This window comes from Vidua chalybeata, chromosome 2 (genome assembly GCF_026979565.1).
Source record: "Vidua chalybeata isolate OUT-0048 chromosome 2, bVidCha1 merged haplotype, whole genome shotgun sequence".
Lineage (NCBI taxonomy): Eukaryota > Metazoa > Chordata > Aves > Passeriformes > Viduidae > Vidua > Vidua chalybeata.
The window spans coordinates 98,190,702-98,209,298 of record NC_071531.1 but is presented as its reverse complement, the minus strand read 5'-3'; the positions used below and the strand labels follow the sequence as shown (position 1 = coordinate 98,209,298).

General features: G+C 39.7%; 2 long non-coding RNA genes across 9 annotated transcripts in view; both read left to right on the top strand.

Annotated features, from left to right (window-relative positions):
• The window catches only part of LOC128783539 (uncharacterized), an 85,529-nt gene extending 79,341 nt beyond the window's left edge, over positions 1–6,188 (top strand). For all 8 annotated transcript variants that reach the window (XR_008429202.1, XR_008429201.1, XR_008429194.1 and 5 more), the window contains one exon: positions 4,339–6,188. This is a non-coding gene — a long non-coding RNA (uncharacterized LOC128783539). The remainder of the gene's footprint in view (positions 1–4,338) is intronic.
• Positions 6,189–6,238: 50 nt separating this feature from the next.
• LOC128783541 (uncharacterized) lies at positions 6,239–16,743 on the top strand. The gene is made up of 3 exons (XR_008429207.1): positions 6,239–6,349; positions 12,031–12,090; positions 14,318–16,743. It is a non-coding gene; the product is annotated as an uncharacterized LOC128783541 (long non-coding RNA).
• The last annotated feature ends 1,854 nt before the right edge of the window (positions 16,744–18,597 follow it).

Below are 18,597 nucleotides of genomic sequence, written 5' to 3'. Positions count from 1 at the left end.
ACAGAGCTGTGAAGTTACCTGTTCAAAGCCATAAAGGAGGCCAGTGATAAATCCAGATGTAGAAGCCAAGTCTCCTAAATTGCAATCTAATGCCATTAACAAGCCAGTGAAATAAAAAGGAAGTTTGCTTTCTGATGTTACTATGAGGTGTGCCATAACAACACCTAGGTATTTATCCAAGGGGAGCACATTTGAATGTGTATATTTGCCTATGGTGTTGTAAACACTTTGAAAGATTTCTTTGAATTCTAATCCTGAATTTAATATATAGCAGTTTTCTTTATAACTGTTTTTTTTTTTCCTCAACAATTTATTCATAAGTTGTGTTTAAAACATGCAGTTTAGAGTCCAACCCAGAGCCTTCTTCAGGGTTCTGAGTACCTTACACTTCAGCTTGCTTTTACAGAAGACAGTAGATGGTTTGCAGCTCAGAAAAAGGAAATAGAGTTATTTATTGTTCTTAGCATTGGAAATCACTTTTAGAAATATTGCTGTAAATGTGTTGGAAGTCTCAAAACCTCAGGTCTGACTCTGGTTTAGCTGTGGGGGAGGTTGTGGCAAGAGACCCAGCGGCAGAAGAGCTGTGAATATGGAAGCCTAATGCTGCCTGGTGCCTTGAGCAGTGTCTGTCACAGTTTTGGCAAAAGTACATATTGCTGTCTCTTGTACTTGTGTCCTCCCATACTGAGTCAGGAACATGTGCATAATACCTGTCTTTGAGATCTAATCTTTTGGGATGGTAAGCACAAATAGTTGCATTAGCAGCTGGTTTTACTTGCAGTTGAGAGTTCAAAGCAGCCCAGCAGCTTTTTGTATTGGCTAGGGAGAATTTCCTTCTGGCTGTTACCTGGGTCTGACAGAATGATGCTTTGGGCTTCCCAAAACAGGGCTAGTGTCCAGCACTGAAACACCATGGAAGCACTGTCTTAGTAGTAGGTAGCTTTGTGGTTTATTAAGAGCAAATATTAAATCATAATGGAAAACTACTTTACTTCTAAAAAAAACCTCCTTAAAGCACCTTTACAGCTTCCAAATCTTTTATTTTCCACAGTTGGCCTGAGCATGGGGTGATGAGCATGCTCAGAGAATATGTCTGGTTAGCAACAATCAAACCTCTAAAATATCTGCAATTCATCCATGCTTCTCCCACCAGCAGGTGTCATTCTGGAAAAAGGAAAATATTGTAAATTCCTGAACTGGAGAATTTGGCTGTGACAAAGAAGAAGAAAAAAAGTTTGCTTAAAATATAGCTTTTGAAGGATATTTTACTTCAAACTAAAACCAAGAGAAAGCTGGCTGGTCTGCAATTTTTAATAATCTTTGTGCAGTGTGTAATCTTGACCTATAAATAACAAAGGGCAGACAATTGGTATGGTAAACCAATGTCTACTTAAAGCTGTCTTCTGCTTTTTACTGTTTTCTGTGATGTGTTTACCACTACTTACTCACTGCCCCCCTCCATGACTATGAAATCAGCAATATTCATCAACCTTCCCACAAGAAACAAAGAATTAAGGTGCTGAATTCAGATTTCATTTACTTCTAGGTAAATTTCTTGTAATCCCATTGAAGCAACTGAATGCAGAAATGTTTGGAATTTAATCTGAAATAACCGAAAGTAGTATTTAACTTTCTACGGCATAAATAAGCCTCAAGCAGAAAATAATCTCATAATAATTTTAATATCTCTTATAGTGTTTATGTTTTCCTTTAAGTGTTCATCTGGGTGTTAGCTGCAACCTCCTTTAATATGCAGAGACTGTTTTTGATGTCTCATGATCACAGTGAGAAAGCTGTGGCAGAGTTGTAAAGAACCAAGACCCTGCTGGTTCATTGCTGAGGGCTCCTGGTCTATCAAGTCTAATCTTTGGCTGTTAAAACCAAACTTACTCTAAAATCCATGCAGGAGCTGCCTTGACCACTCTATATGCTACTGGAAGTTTGTTCCAACCCATCACAGCTCTGATGGTTATAAATATTTTTCTGTCTTTCTGTCTTTTGCATTTATCCAGATCCCTTGTATCTCTATTGTCCTTTTACATTAAAGTTTTCCCCATACCATTTGTATTGGCATGTAGCTGAGAGATTTGGGCCTGAGCGTCCTAGCCTGAACAAACCCAATTTGCATTTGTTTTCTTCCAGAAGCTTAGGTTTCCAGTCCTCTGGTATTACTTTAAGTTAAATTGCTCTGCTTTAAACAAAAGCACACAGAAGTGTGCTCCCTTCCTTGCTGCCTTGCATGCAACGTTAATGCAAGAGCTTCCACACCCCTCTAGAAATACTTCACCTGCTACATCTTAGCCCTGTATATAATTTCTTCCTTGTAACTTCATCACAATCATCTTCCCTTTGGCTAGTCCAGCCAGGTTTACCTTCTCAGCCATTTCTAGAAGGACTACAAAGGACTGTGTGCTACTGTGATACGATGGCGTGCCAAAACTCTTCCTGGAATCAAAGGGGAATTCGCTTGAGGGAAAACATGAAAGCAAGTTCCACGGCTTGGCTGCAAGGAGCACATTAAAGTGGGAATTGATTTTACACTTTTAGAATTTTTATTTGCAACGAAGGGATGTAAAATAGTTGTCCTGTTGGCAGCCATGTCTTTTCCAAGATGTTATTTAATTAGAAACGTAACAACACTTTTCTTATGAACAGTACCAAGCACTCAGTTGCTGAGTTAGAAAAAATAGTATGTAAACATAGAATTTAAAACTTCACTCCAAAATAGCTAAAAGCTGTATTCTTGGGTTTGCACAAAGCCTGTATTAATGTTTTCTGACTTTTTAAGTATTTAACTTTGAAAATGTAGTGGTATTCTAAAATTTGAAGTCAGAAAGTAAAAAAGTATTGCAAATATGACTAGTTCATTATGGCCTTTATGGATCAAGATAACAAACCATGATAATCTCCAGCAGGTTTTAGTACAGTAAAGGATGAGATTTAGACAAAGTTATTTCTTTAAAGTTTTTACTATTTTTTCCCAGGTTTTTAATTAAATGAAATAATATAAAATTATGTTTAGTCTCTTTTGGTTTTTAATTTTAGTGGTTTATTTTACTAGTTTTAGAAAAAAACTCATGTGCCTAAACATAGGCCTGTGCATTTTAGAGCCTGTAGGAAGCCCATCTGTCCTCTCACTGCCAGATCAAAGGTGTGGGATTTTGTCAAAGGTCAAAAATCTCCTGTAGGTCCCACAACATGCCAGCCCTGCACATATATCATGGGTACTCCAGGGTATCCTAGCAGGCATTAGGTACCTTCTTTCAGGAATCTGAATTTCCCCTTTAAAAAACTGCTGTAAATGGTAATATGCCTCTGCAAATACTTAAGAAAATTAAAGATATCACGTCTGGGAAGGTAATTCCCTCTAAGGTGTTTTTTTTTTTCCGGTCAACAAGGCATAGAGGCAGGAGAGTTCTTTCATATCTAACAAGGACAGAGTTTCTGTATTCAATGGGATGCTGTCAAGGGTCTGTTTTGAATTCCAGTGGCTGAACTGAACCTGTGTGTGAGTTGGGAGTGGCTCTTGTTGAGCAAATGCACCACAGAGGTCCTGGCCAGGAGCCTGGGGCTTCTCCTCAGGACCGTAGTGGTTGGAGGCTCAAAACTCTTGGGAGTCTGGCTAAAGGAAGCTTAATTCCCAATTTTGGGCATGATGCAGCAAACTTATTTTCCTGAAAAAAGTGGTAATTTCAGGTAGCAAGACACTTGGATAGACACAAGAAATACTTCTTTAATTAAAAAAAACCTTTTTTAATTAAAGAAATGAAATTAAAGAACACAATAATTACATACACAATTAGAAACTTATATTAATCAGGTCCAGTTTTCATGGTCTGCTGAATAAGAGAGAAGTTAAAAATCTTGACTATACTAGTCAGTATAGTTATATATAAATTGCACAATGTGGGGTTGAGCATTTCTGAATTGTTATTTTATAACAAGAACAATTTGTTGCATATAATACATAAAATTATATATTGTATATGTATAAAATACATAACTCATCCTAAAATAAAATTAAAGCTAATGGAAAGTAGTGAATTCCAGATAAAATCCACCATAGGCATTAATTAGGATTGTGTAGACAGAGAACACTTTCCTGTGAACTTTTTAAAATCACTCACTAGCATTATGATTGATAGGAGTTTGGACTACTTTTGTAGAAGTTAAAGAAATGAAATTGTTGCAGAAAAGATAATGATGGACGGAGCAATCATAACATCTGAGTTAGTGATGTACAATATCAATTTTATAGTTTGGGTGTGAAAGAGAGAACTGTTTCCATATAGTCTGTGTTTTTCTTTTTTTTCCCAAGTATTTATCAATCTTTTTCAGGATGGACTCCCAAGGCATGGCTGCAATGGTTGTTTGAAATAAGAAACTGATACCCTTGGTGTCATTCATCTCTGATCACTGGGAATTGGAGCTTGAAGGAAGGTGGAAGAAAACTCCTGCAGAGAGTAGGAGGAATAATTTGTCTTGTAAGGGGGATATAATGGCATTTTTAAAGCTTTTACCAAATATCAGGACATGTGATAAGAGTTTATGGATTGGGAATTAATGAAAGATTGTGAAATGGGGAAGAATTCACATTATGGGAAGCGATGGAGAACTACAACCTAAGCACTCTGAAATTTGTGACCCAGCCCACAGAATATCTTGAGGTGATAGAACAATCTCAGATGACTGTTGTTTAAAAATATAATTTGCAAGCCCCTGCACCCTTCCCCAGACAGACTGGGAAAATACATTCCTTTTATTAATATTACTTCAGGGGACTGGAGGGTAATCTGAGCAGTGAAACATACAGTTTATGGGACTTGCTACAGAATTCAGATTAAAAAAAAAAAAAAGCAGTGCTTATTTGTACCTGGGAGTTGGTATCTGTTTTAAAAAATGCTGTTCTAAAGAGATTTTTTTTACATTTTTATATGTATTAAATAACACATCTATATGATGAAACATGAAATGCATAATTGAAACAATGACTATAAGTATAGAATTGTGTAAATACTACATAAATAATATCTGTAAATATTAAATAAACTCTTTCATTTCTAGAGGTTACAGAAAACACTTTAGGATTTTATACAGTCTTTCCACCTCTTCCCCCACTAGTTTTGAATGTAATTGCAATTTTAGAGCTAATCCATATATTAACTTTTTAACATTTGCAGTTGCATTAAATTTTACTGAGAAACAATTTAGTTTGGGGAAACCGTTGAATCTGTGGTTTGTGTTGTTTGAACAAGAAGTCCCTGAGTATTTGTCCCAAATGCCAATATTTTTCCTACACTGGCAGCTGTATATTTGTGGTCACCTGATGGTAATGCATGCAAAGACCCTGTGCAGCAGCAGTGCCTCTCACTGGGGATAGCAGGAGGGAAACTGGAAGTAATCAAAGCACACAGAATTTGCTCTTCTTGGTGGAGGTCTCATGTAGGCAGCACTTGAATGACACTTTATTTTTCTGGATCAGGTGAAGGTAAGAGATAGAAACCATTTGCTTCTGTTCCCTGGAATGGGCTGGAAAGAACAGCTCTTCTGAGACACAGCTTTACACTGAACATGAGCAGAGCAGTGTCATCAGCAATTCTGAAAATGTGTTTACAATGGTTGGGGAAAATATTTAGTCAGCATTTAAATATGTTAGCTCATACACAAATTTTAGATGTCTACTGCACTTAACATTTCCAATAACTGGTTTCCTTGAGATTTTTAGTGATACAAATTAATAACAAAAGTCAGTTAATACAGAGTGTAGTTATGAGACCAAAACACATGTGGTTTAAATTTAAAGAGTTAAATGTTAGCATTTCCCTATAGAGAAAGGTTATTTGGGCAGTGGTATACTGACATTATCACCACCCACAGAGAAGGGGACCTCTTGATCATATTGGTTACGCAGAAATTCAAAAAAGGAAAACTGTAGGTCTAGAGGGTTTGCTTGGTATAAGTGAATCACACAGGAAAAATGCTGATACCCAGGGTTGTTGTAGTGACTTTCTTTGATGGTTAGAAAGAGAAATAAGCACAGGATATTTTTGTCAAGTTAGAGGGTTTAGATTGCTGCTTGCAAGGTAAAATTTATCTTAGTTATTAATATAGTGGAAAGTTAAATGATGATCATGGAAATATGATAATAAGTGCTGTTGGAAAGCGGACAGAAATTTTTTTTTGTTTAAAATATGTTCTGTTTTCTATTTAAAATATTCCAATGTGTTAACAGTTGGGCTGAAGGGCTGCTAAGAACATGAATGTGGAAAATAAAGGAAAGCTTCTGTCACGAAGATGTTTCTGGACATTGCCATGCTGTTTCTGGCAAATCATATCTGATAAGATACAGGTAAAAAAACAGCATTCATTTAGCAGAAAATAGTGCTATCTGTATGTCTGGATTTCTGTTTGAAAAAGCAACAACAATAACAACAACAACAACAACAATAATAATACTGGACCTAGCTAGAAAAAAAAATCAAATAATAAGAAGTTACTAATTTGCCACTACTTAATGTTAATTTAATCTGACAACTGCCTATAAGCTTCTTCTATTATTCCTGGAAGAAAGTGACATAAAATTGGACGGGTTTGGGTAGTTTCATACAGACATGAGACTGCACAGAAAAGCCAGATATCAGCATCACTGCATGTAGGGAGCTCTTGTCTCTGAACCTCAGTTTGTCAGCTTGAACACAGGCTGAACTACCCCAGGCTACCAGTCCTGTGCCCTTTGGCTTTTGAAACTTTCCGTGTGAGATATAGTTTCAACATGAAAAGTCAAAATATAGTGGTTTACGATCACTTTTGCTTTGTTTGAAGCTAAAACTCAAAACAAAACTCCTGGTGTATAGAACTGTATGAAGGAAAATACAAGAAAGTTAACACAAAAACTGCAAACTGAGCAAGCTAGTTTCACTCAGTTTCTGCAAGTTCACTTTTCAATTGCACATGTGACAGATGTCAAAAATGAGTTGGTTTCACAACCCCATGGCACATGGCTAAAGCTCTAAAGCTTCACCTTCTGTTCGAGCAAGGTCTCGCTCTCATTCTCTGTCTTAGCTTATACTTTTGACATCTGCCAGGAGATGAAATTTTCTCAGTTCTAGGCTAGTTACATTGAGCTTTTGTTCATCTGTAGAACAAGAAATCTGTGGTAAGACCCAAATTCAGCCTGTTTTTCATAGTTGTATCCAGCACTGAGAACTCATTTCCCAAATCTTTATCATTGCTCTAAATGGCTCCTAGTCCCAAAATGAGAGTAGACACTTCGCCACTTGGAGGTCATGCAAGCATTCACATGCTTTAAGTTCAAAACCTGGTATTTCAGGGGTACTGAACACCTGCTGCTCTTCCTAGCTTGTATAGGAGCTGCAGGAACTCATGCCCTTGTGAAGATCATACCCCTCATCTCAAGGGGTCTGCTCTTATTCACAGTGGGGCAGTGAGCAGTCCTCTGCTCTGTTTTCAGCTTCCGTAAAATTTTAGTGAAACACAGCAAACTGATGCTGCACTGATATAGAACTGCTTTCAGCTGGCTGGTGCAGTGCTCTGTTTTGGATTCAGTATGAGAATTATGTTGATAACACACTGATGTTTTAGTTGTTGCTAAGTAGTGCTTACTCTGAAGGACTTTTCACTGTCTCATGCTCTGCCAGTGGGCAAGTGCACAAGAATCTGGAGGAAGCATGGCCAGGACAGTTGACCTGAAGTAGCCAAAGGGATATTCCATACCACAGAATATCATGCCCAGTATATAAACTGCTGCAGTTTGGCCAGGAGCTGCTATCAGTGCTTGGGGGTGGGCTGAGCAGTGTGTGGTGAACAAATATATTGAGCATCACTTGTTTCTGCTGTTTCTGTTGTTTCTGGGTTTAATTAACACTGCCCCTAGATCCTCAATATATTTTCATTACAATTGTTATTATCTTAATATTTTCTTTTGTTTCAATCATTGCTCATCTCAACACAAGAGGTTTACTTTTTCTTCTAACTCCCATTAGTGCAGGTGGGGAAGTGAGCAAGTGGCTATGTGGTACTTGATTGCCATCTGAGGTTAAACTGTGAGAGACACAGACACTTTCAACAGAGCATCGCTGAGTACTTATGAGTTCAGACAGGTCAGAACTCCTTTGTTTGCTGGGCAGCTGGTCCATTTTCTTTCCCCAAAAATACTGAGGAACTGAGCTCCTGAGTTTTCTAAATTATCACTAATGGAGAAGCAAGACCTCAGCAGCAGTGGGGCTAAGGTAGGAGGCTTCTAGATGTAGCTCTCACACTTTGGCAACTTAGTTGAGAAGAGCTAGAGTGATGCTCAGAAAAAAAAAAAAATCAGTGAACTTATGTGCATGTATTTTGGTTATTCATGTGTCAAAATTTCCTGGTGAGCTGGTATAGAAAAGTGCAAGGGGAAGGGCTGAGTACAAAATTTTAAGGGTGTATTGAAATATAGCTCACAGACTTGAGCTACACAAGACTTCTTGTGAGTGGAATTTACAATAGAATATCTCACCTTTGCACAAGAGTGATTTTTTTATAGAACGATCACGTTACCAAAAAAAAAAAACAACCTGAAACATTGGACTGTTGGTGGAACGCAAATATTATGTGACTGAATCTCACTTGGTATTTTAAACCATGAGAGTTTAGATCTGAGTCATCATAACTTGTAAGTAGGATATATATACATATATATATATATATATGCGCATATATAGCATGCAGGCTTTAAACAAGGCTTCTTGGGGTCATTTTCCCCTCAAATTGCAGATTTCATTCTCTGCTACTGTAAATCATTATAGCCTCAATCAAAAGTCAGAAGTCAGCTTAGTTGCTTCCAAAATTTGAAAACAAACTGGACTAGAAATCTTTACAAGTTACTACTTTCTTCTCTGTTTCACCCCTTTGATTTTCAGAGCCCTTGGGCCATCAGGCCACTTTACACTTTTCTTACACCCCTGCTTCTCCACGGTGCTTCCTGCATGGAGCTGGTGTTAGAATTTGCCCAACCTCTAATTTGTCCCAGCAGAGCACTCAGATCTTGCATTAGAAGCAGAAACATAGTTAGTACTGCTAAAAGAGCATCTTTAACCCAAGATCTTTATTGGACAACTCCTGTAGTTAGAGCAAGAGCTGGAGAAGATAGCACATGAGTGCCTGCTAGCAGCCCCAGGGGCACATGTGGGGAAAAGTTATTTTTCTTCCTTTTTACCTTTTAATTCATCACTTGACTTTAAACATGCACTTAGCCAAGCTATGCAGAGAGTGAATTGCTGAACAGAAGACTGTAAGGTAGGATTAGAGGCTCTGTTCAAGACAAAATCTGCTTCAGTCTAGAGAACAATCCCACCACAAAATAAAATTAAAAGTAATGAGATTTCCCACTGTTAACTTAATAGCAGCAAACCACATGTTCTAAACAATGTTCTATTTTTTTTTTCTTTTGGTATAAGGACTCATTTTTAGTAACAAACCCCAGACTATTAGCCCTGCCATTTTTCCACTGCTGGAGGAAAATGTGGACTCTTGCTGAGCTGTATGGTAAATATCTTGGATATATCTGAATCTACCACCAGTTAAAAGGCTTCTAAAATGCTAGCATGGAAGAACCAGTTTAAGGTAGAGGAAATGGAAAAAAAAATGGGAAAAAGAAGAAACATCTCTTTGGATCTTTCTATCTATTATTTTTTAGATTATATTTCTTCTGGGCTCCCAAAATCTTCAGTAACAAACAAGTTTTCTTTTAAAAAGTATTAAGTTATCAAATCATTTGCCAGGTCCTAATATTAAATCCTAGCAGTCAGCAATGTTTAAGTTCAGCCATATCATTTTGCTGAGTAAGTCATGCTAAAACTTAAAGTTTTCCCCTCAAAATGGTCTTTCCAAATGAGATTGATATTGTGAGAAAAAAAGAAAAAAGAGAAGAACGCCTTCATCATGAGGAATTATGGAATTAATTTTCTTTATACACTCTGTTTGCACAAGACATTTTTGTTAACTCTTAATAAAAATACCATTCAGCTGCTACTTTCATTGTTTTCATCCTGGGACCAATACAACATTGTCATTATTGGATATAAAGTGCTGTAAAAACAAATCTAATTTGTTAAGTTTATTTTGATAAGAAATAAATATAAAGGTAGTGAATAGTTTGTACAGTGCTGCTATCATAGGACTCCTGGGTATAATTTATATAAAGAAAATAAAAAAGCATACATAACTTTCTAGTTGATTTCCTTTAACAGGGCTAATTGAAAACAGTTTCTGTTATTTAAAAGTAATTTATTTTAAATATGCTTTTTAAAACAAAGTTCTTATTGATATCCATTTTAAGTATATTATCTCAGTGTGGGATACAAGTAAAAGGTCAAATCTTGTAGGAGTATTTTCTGTATGACTCAGTTCTGATCATAGATAAACTTATCGGGGAAACCAAATTAGTTAACCTTTTCACTACCAAAAGCTCATTTGAATGGGCTACGACGGTTTCTTTCACAAATACAGGACTTCAAAGCTCATACTTCTGTTCTGAAACATGAAAAAGAGAATGCTAATTTCTCTTTTCTCTCTCTGATAAAAGGCAAAGGTTTATGATTTTAACATGAAATCAGGCTTGTTGAGGTTCAGTATTTAGGCACAGTAAGCAATACATTATTAATTTTAAGTCACGAACTGCTGTGCATAGTGGTGCAGAAGCAGATGTATTTTTTTTTTACTTTGATTATGTCTGTAATTTATGGACACTGTTGAATGATGTATTTCTTCTTGCCCAGTAGCGTAATCCATATGTATGGATCTGATTACTGGAGCAGTGAAAGACAAAATGGCTGTAGGTGGCATATCTCTGGAAAGCAGCCTTTCCATATGGCTTGATAGGTTGTCCAATTCCTGCCCACTTAACTGGTTTGCGACGTTTCTCAGAAATCCCTTCAGCTCCGCTTCCTCCTTCGTTTCCATTGCAGCGGCACTGACAGTTCAACGACCTGGGTTTCAATACTAACTCAACAACACCAGAAACTGCCCTTCTTTCCTAAAGCCAGATCCAGAGTGATTAAAAGGCTTTAATGGACTTCTGATCTGGGACCACACTCATGTCTGGGAAAAACGCTATCAGATGCTAATGTGCCAAATCCCTCTCCATGGCATTTGGCAATCTCACCTCTTACCAGCACAATTTAATGTGGTAGCTGGGGGACAGTTTGACTCATGGAGAGTTTTGCCTGTGAACTCATTCCTACCACCTTTACTTACTTTGCACAGTATCAACACTCACTGACTTGAGTGAAAAATTCTGCTGAAAGGGACTAAAAGTGGTTTCTCTCCAAATGGCTCCCAGAGAACTACATTGCAGGCAGTATCTGGAGGAGAGCTCTTGAGACACAGATATTAATAATATTTCTAAAGTTCAGTGAAGTAAACACATAAAAAATATCCAAGAGTGAAGATATCTAGAAATCTGGTTTTCAAGGTCAAAACACATAGCCTATTAGCTGAGCTGTAGGAGTATACTGGTTCTGCACAGCAAGAATTAAAAAAAAGCCCAAAAAAATGTCTGTAAGGCTTGTCCCAAGTTGAACTCAAATGGGCTTGGGGTGGAAATTTTGCCAGCCCTGTTCATATGCAGTTAAACATTTGTCTCATGCTGGTAGTGGCAATGAATATTTTTTTCTTCCATAATTTACAAAATATGAGCAAGTAGGTAGTTAAAGCATTTCCATTCTTCCATGAATGGAATAATTGTACATGGTATTTTCTAAGCAGAGAAATAACTGGCACTTGGGGAATTACTTTGTCACTCTCATAAAATGCAATTTCATCCAAATGGGAAAAATAATGCAATTATCTGGGCAGATAATAAAGCACCCTTGGCATACATGGGCAGTAAAGATAGTGCTTTATTTCATGAACAAAAGATGAGTGCTTCGTAAAACTTGTTGGATTGCTTTTAATTATTAAAAGAGCAAATTCATGGTTTCTTTGTGGACTAGTCATACTGTATAGTATTTTCTTTTTTGTTCTATTTAAATTTAGATTGGTTATTCATACTTCCTGGCAGTGGTTATAAGAGGAGGATGACTGAGAATTTAGTAGGTGAGTTAATCTCATTTTTACTGTGTCTCAAGACCCACCCACTTTCCCTTCATATGACTCGATACCAGAAGGTTCTTACAGGTTTTGCAGAGTGAGACCAAAGTTTTGACCTTCTTTTCTGCCCTGATTTTTTTTGCTCCCCTTTATTTTTCTGCACATTTGTCATTTTCTAGCCCCTCTCACCAGCCAGACACTCAGCTCACATCCATATGTGCCTTCTCCCGGCAGACACCGGGTGGGATTGCCCAGTGGGCATTTGAGGTCAGGGAGTCAGCAGTGTGGTTGGCTGGCAGCTGGCTGAAGCCCTGAGCTCCCCAGGAAAACCATATCTGTAGATCCATGCCCTGAAAATGAGCACACTCCTAATGTCCATAAGGAATCACTTGAACTTTAGGGCTGCTGAGAGGGGGTGGATTTGTATAATAGGTGAGTGCAGTGAGGTGTTGAAGCTGTTCTCCCTATTGAAGTATTACAGCTTCAGGGGTGGTTGTCAGGGGGCATAATAACATGGAGGGTCGTACCACAGCCCCACTTTCAGCCTGAGTTCTTGCAGAGGTTGTGTATGGGTCTCCTCTTTTCTATTTGGCCAATTATTTTCATGTGTTTTTTAGAAAAGCTGGTAACTTTGAGATCGTTATCTCAGTTGGCTTCTCTGGCCAAGGAGTTCAGCTTTTCAAAGAGAAAAGACACAGATGTGCACATGCAGACACTGACACTGCCTTCAAAACAGGCCCAAGTTACAGACAGCAGAGAAATCTTTTTGGCATTCTTGCACTAGTGGTTGCACTAGATAAGGATTTTCACTGGGAAATTTGATCTAGGTGTAGTGTTTCTAGATGTTTTGCTTTCTGACTTCCACTGAAAAATGTTTGAAATGGGCCTGGAATGTGCTGCCAATCTCATTATCTGAGATAAAGAGAGTAAGGGAGACTGCAAATGGCTCAATGCATCTCGTACCAGGTATATTAAAACATTGTCCTGATGTCAGAGAAATACACAAACCCTCTGTGATAAATCTTTCTGGTGTACTCACAGCTTCTGAATTTTGCTGTATACTCTCCAATGCTTCCACTCCTGAAAAAAAACCCTCATTGTCCTGAGCCTTTTAAATAAAGCATTGCCAAAACATGACACCATTTAGCAATGGGCTGGAGACACCTTTTCTCTCCCCACTGCCCTTCTGGCTCGTGGATATTTGACATGCTCAGCGCTTCCTCTAATCATGAAGTGACAGCACAACCCTGTGCAGTGCTCAGCAGCTGAGCACACGCTCCTTCTTCTGCTGTAAGCCTATGATGAGCACAGCAGCAAGACAGCTGTGCTTGGGAATAGAGTTTCCAGGTTTTTGCAGTGAAATATGCAGAACTTTAAAGCCCAGAAGTGACAGTTTTGAGCTAGAGGAAGGTTATCTTGTTTTTCCCCAAAATGTCTGTTGGTCTTGGGAAAGATATGGCTTCTTTCCAAACCTCACCACACTTATAGTCCTAGACTATCTTGGCTGCAAGAACAATAAAAACTACCTTCAACTTTATATTTTCTTTTCCATTTCAAGCCCTCTAAATTATATGTTGACATTCTCACTGCTAGCTGAATAGCAGCATATCTCACATTATTGCTGTCCTCATGTGGGACATGTGGCAGGATGTTGAGGAATATGCCCAAAGCAGTGTGTCGTGGACTTCACCTGCAGCCAGGTACAAAGAGTGAAGGTTGCAGCAGCTTCCAAAGGACAGGTTCATACAATAATTGAACACTTTAAATCTAAAATGTGAGTGTTTTGAAGGATCAGGGTTTAAGGATTTCTCTTGGCTTCAGCTGCATGCAAAGCTGGGACATCTCTCACTGACAAAGAAACCAGTCTTTTGGACCAAAGTGGTAAACAACAGATTGAGTGTTTCTGCTTCCCTGCTTCCCAGTGCCTCACACTCCTGAGTATTGATGCCTCTTATTAGTGATTATGATCCTGAAACCTTTCCACAGGTTTGCAGTTCTGCAAATAGGAAGCAATAGTTAGGTAGTTAGGAATGATCACTAAGTGTGGTCCTGTTTTGTATGTGGGCTTCTCTAAAGGTTGACTGAACAGTGTCCCACCATGGCTAATTTTTCCCTGCCATATATTATCTCTAAGAAAGCTGAAGCCATACAATTGACCCTTTGCCCTTTCACTACATTTTTATGTTCTGAGACAGGGAAAAAAAAAATCAGCTTTTTTTTTTTTTTTTTCCAGTTGGGAGAGACAGTATATATATGCTTCTAATGTGCTCTTCGACTCATTACCCAGCTGCAGAAAGTGCTCCAGTATGCAAGTACAGGAGATGTGTTTGTGTCTGGTCATCTCTGGAATGCGTAGCCGGCAAGCGAAAGGCTGGGAAACTCTGGTGGACGGCTGTGCCACTGATGACCTGCCAGCACTGACAGCCTGGTCTCTGATGCTGGAGGGGAATCATGGGTGTCTCTGCAGCACTGAGGGTCTCCAGAATGATGGGAATTTGAAAGCTGGAAGGATGTCCCATACCAGGATCTCCTGGTGTTTGCTGAAGTCCCTTAGGGCCTTGCAACTGGCACTCAGCAGTTTGTAGGATTGGGCTTCTGCTGGCTGGAGAGAAAAAAACCTCATTGGTGCAGCCTTTCTGTGTGTGCAAAAGGCCTGAAAACTGATGAAATTAAAATGATCACACATGTCCTTCAGCTTAGGAAAAGAGAGCTCTAAGTGAGAGCATGTGTGCTCTTACTGGGGCTGAGAAAATGTCAGTCTGATGTTCTTGGGAAGTTCATATTGATACAAACAGGGAGGCTCCCTGCTGCCCACAGATTTCCCACATAAAAGTCCTACTGGTAGCCGTGGGAACTTAGCAGCAGCCACGCTGTGGCTAAAGTCACCACTCTAAAAATGCAGTGAAATTAGTGTTCATAAAAGTGAAAAACATGCCACAAGAATGAAGATGTTCTGATTCACAGCCATGAAAATTACATGAGTTCTGGCATTAAAAAAAAAAAAAAGGCAGCTAAATTTCGCAGTTACTCTGGCTTCAGAAGGGGATTGCTGGTGAATTTTTAAGAGTTTCCTTTGAGAAAAAATTCTTGGCTATCCTCAAATCAATTTGTTGCACCAAAACATACCCGCCTCTCCCAAGTGGTGCTCACTGGTCCTTCTCGCCAGCCCGGTGGAAAGGGCCGATCCTGTGCTGCACAGTGGCCCCTAGTGAAAGTGAGTAGTTTGTTCCAGAGTCAGTGAAATAATTTCCAGCAGCTGGTTTGTTACTAATTTCAGTTCTGCCTTCCGATCTGACCCTCATCTCACTCAAACTATGCCACTTGCTACGTTATTTTTTAAGACAAATAAAAAGACCTCACAGGAGGGCATGATGGACCAACAGACTTGTCCCAGTGTAAGCTGAGCATGGACCTGGGACTCAGAGGCAAAGGTAATATTAGGAATAATGCAGCCTTAGCAATATAATTTAGCACCATTTTCAGTTTGAATTTTCTTTTTTTTTTTCTTTTTTTTTCCTGCTATGTGTGCTATAAGGAGATGGGACAGTTATGCCAGCTGCCACTCTTGCTAGCTAGAATTTGGATTTCTGTGTTGCATCTCTGTTCCAATTACACAGACTCGCCCTCAAAGAGATATTCTTATCCCTTGCAGCTTTTATGTTCTTGCACCACAAGGATCTGAAACATCAAATCTGCTTGTTCTATCAATCCTGTTTTCCTTGATTTTCCAGGAGAGATGCTACAAAGTGACAAGCATCGCTCTCTTTCCTCCTCAAGGTGCTCCCTCTGCCACCATGCCATCTTGCAGAGCAGCAGCAGTAAAAGCTACCTTGGGGAGGAGGTGACAACTGGCTATTGTTCTCGCTGGGCAGACACCACCTTCCCATCCCCACCCCCATGCCAGCAACAGCTTATGACAGCAGCAATCTTAAAAATAAAACAGGAAATGATTTCAATAGGGGATGTGGTGGCTGACAGAGAAAAGTGGGGTAGGTCTGAAGTGCTGTTGTTCTTTCATGTGAGCACCAGGGCCCTGCAGAAAGGTTGCAAAGGAACGAATGTTTGTGCAGCCTTTCATGTGGCAGAGGGACCTGTGCTTGTTTTTGTTGTTGCTGCTGCTGAGACCCATTGTGGTGGCTGTCCTCATGACCTGGGTCCCAACACTGCTGGTCGTGGTGTGGCAGCATTTTGCTGGAGCTGTGTGGTCCCGAGGTGCTGTTGGCACACACTTGCCAAGTGTGTAGGCATTGCTCAGTGGTCTGGCCTGAGTCTGGGCCACTGTGATAACCCCTTGACTTCAACTCTGAACTACTTCCTTGCACTACCTGTAGCTGGGCTAGCTGCGCTCTGGCCAGTAAACAATTCACTTGCCCACCACATTCCAGTAAGATATTGTTTTGGTCTGATGCCTGAAGGAAACATCTATTTAACCTGCTATTTATTCTGAAAAGAAGCTTCAGCATTTGACTGAATTATTGAAGAGGAATGCTTCAAATGCCCCAACCCTGCATGCTAAGAGCTCCTCATCCTCCCTGTTTTCTCCTGGAGGATCAGCTGAAAGAAAGAAGAGGACTGGGTGAGTGCTGCTTCAAGAATATGGAGCAGTCAGAGCCTTTCAGGCTAAAATGTGCTTCTTGGCCTCGGAAAGCTAGTGTGTTCTTGGAGATAATGTCATGGGCTTTGAAATAAACTTTTGGTCTGCTTCCACCAGCTTTGTATTTATACTGAACTTCTATTTCTCTCACCAGATAAGTTAAGTGTTTTTTTTTTTTTTCCTGTAGCATTCAAATGCTTGGAATAGAGGTTCAAATCCTTCTGTGCCTTCAAACACAAACATACCATTTCTGGGTCAGGAAGTCCCTGACCTCCAAATCACTGGAGGTTGACAGAGTATATCACAGTAGTTTTACTATAGGCTTGCCCTAATCCTGTACTCTTCCCCATTTTCAGCTTTAGAGATGGGATACTGGGCTAGAGGGACCTTTAGTCTGACCTCCTAAGGGCGTTTTTATGGTCTTTTGTCTTTATCTGGTGCCTCTGGGGGCTAATAAAGATTTTGTAAATAAAAAGAAGTCATTGTGATCCAAGAAGAAGTTGTGAGCATAGGAGGGCTCTCCAAGCCCGGTGCTCCCTGGGAGCAAAGGTCTGATAAGGGAAGTGGGTGTCTGGCAAGCACTGATGAAACAACTTCCAAACTCTATCAGTTGCTAGATAGATGGTCCTCAGTGAGTAATGAAAATAACTGTTTCTGGACACTTCTTAACACACAGTTTAAGATTTGATAATTTCATATAATATGTAATTTATCATTTGGTTTTCTTCTGGCATTGGCCCATAGTCCTCATTGGAAACTACAGATCTACCTCTCTCCTTTAGCTTGTAATTTTTTTTCTTCAAGGAACAAAGAGGTCCCCAAAATGGACCTGTGCCCCCTTTGCCAAGCCCTGGAGGCCTGCTGAGCTTGCAGACCTTTCCTGCAGCATGGGCACTGGTGCTTGTTGTTCGCTCTTATCTAAGTGGAGCAACTCCAGCATCACAAAGAAGTGCAGGGTGTCAGGCTTGCTGAGACCTGTGGTGTCTGTGCTACCACTGGCTCTGGGCTCTGAGATATCTTCGGTGCTTAGAGGGCTTTGAGGCAGCACAAAAGCATCTGCTCAGACTCCTCTGAGCTTGTTTCCTATTCTGCCTTCCTCTGCTCTCTGTTAGATCAGAGGGAGCAAGCAGGACAGAAATCCCTCAGGTAAATCCATTTTTCTTTTCCTCTTTCAATTTGCTTTTAGAAGGCGTTTCTAGGTAAGGTTAGAGCAGACTCATGGCTGAGAAAGGACCTCACCCAGGCAATGAGAAAGGCTTGCCCAACTGGCCCCAATACCTAACCTGTGCCTGCCTCTCTTTGGGGGCAGCACAGCTTCTTTGCCATATGAAGAGAGAGGAAAGAAGAAATTAATATTCTGATGTGAAAAAATAAAAAGAAGGCAGAGAAGGATTTTTAAGAATCCCTTCATTTTTCCATCCTCCCCTGCTCCTTCAAGCCTAGAAAAATCCTTTTCAGTATGACATCAAGCCTGTAAGAAGTCTTCTTCTCTTTTTTTAGTTATGTGTTGCAGAAGGATTTAGAGCTATGGTTTCCCAGTCCTGCACTGAAGCTGCTTAGCCTTCACTTGCATCTTTGTGATCCCTGTGTTCTGAGCTGGAGCTTCAGTATTCACAGTTGCAAGGAGCACACTGTTTTTAAAATCAGTCCCCACATCCATGTTTTGTGCACTCCCCAAATAGTCCTGAAGAGTCAGATCTCTGTGTGCCCATCCCTGCCAGCCCTTCTTCCCCCAAGCGCCACAGCCCTGCCTCTGTGGCCAGAGCAAATCACCAGAATGGAAAATCCAGTAGAGCTCACCAGTTACCCTGGGAAGGAAAAAGAAGGTTTTGCTTGCACAGTTGGTGCTTTCCTGCTTATTGTGCAGCTTTAAAAACTCCAGTGTTTTAATCAGAATGAACAAAGTGTATGGTCCTTCT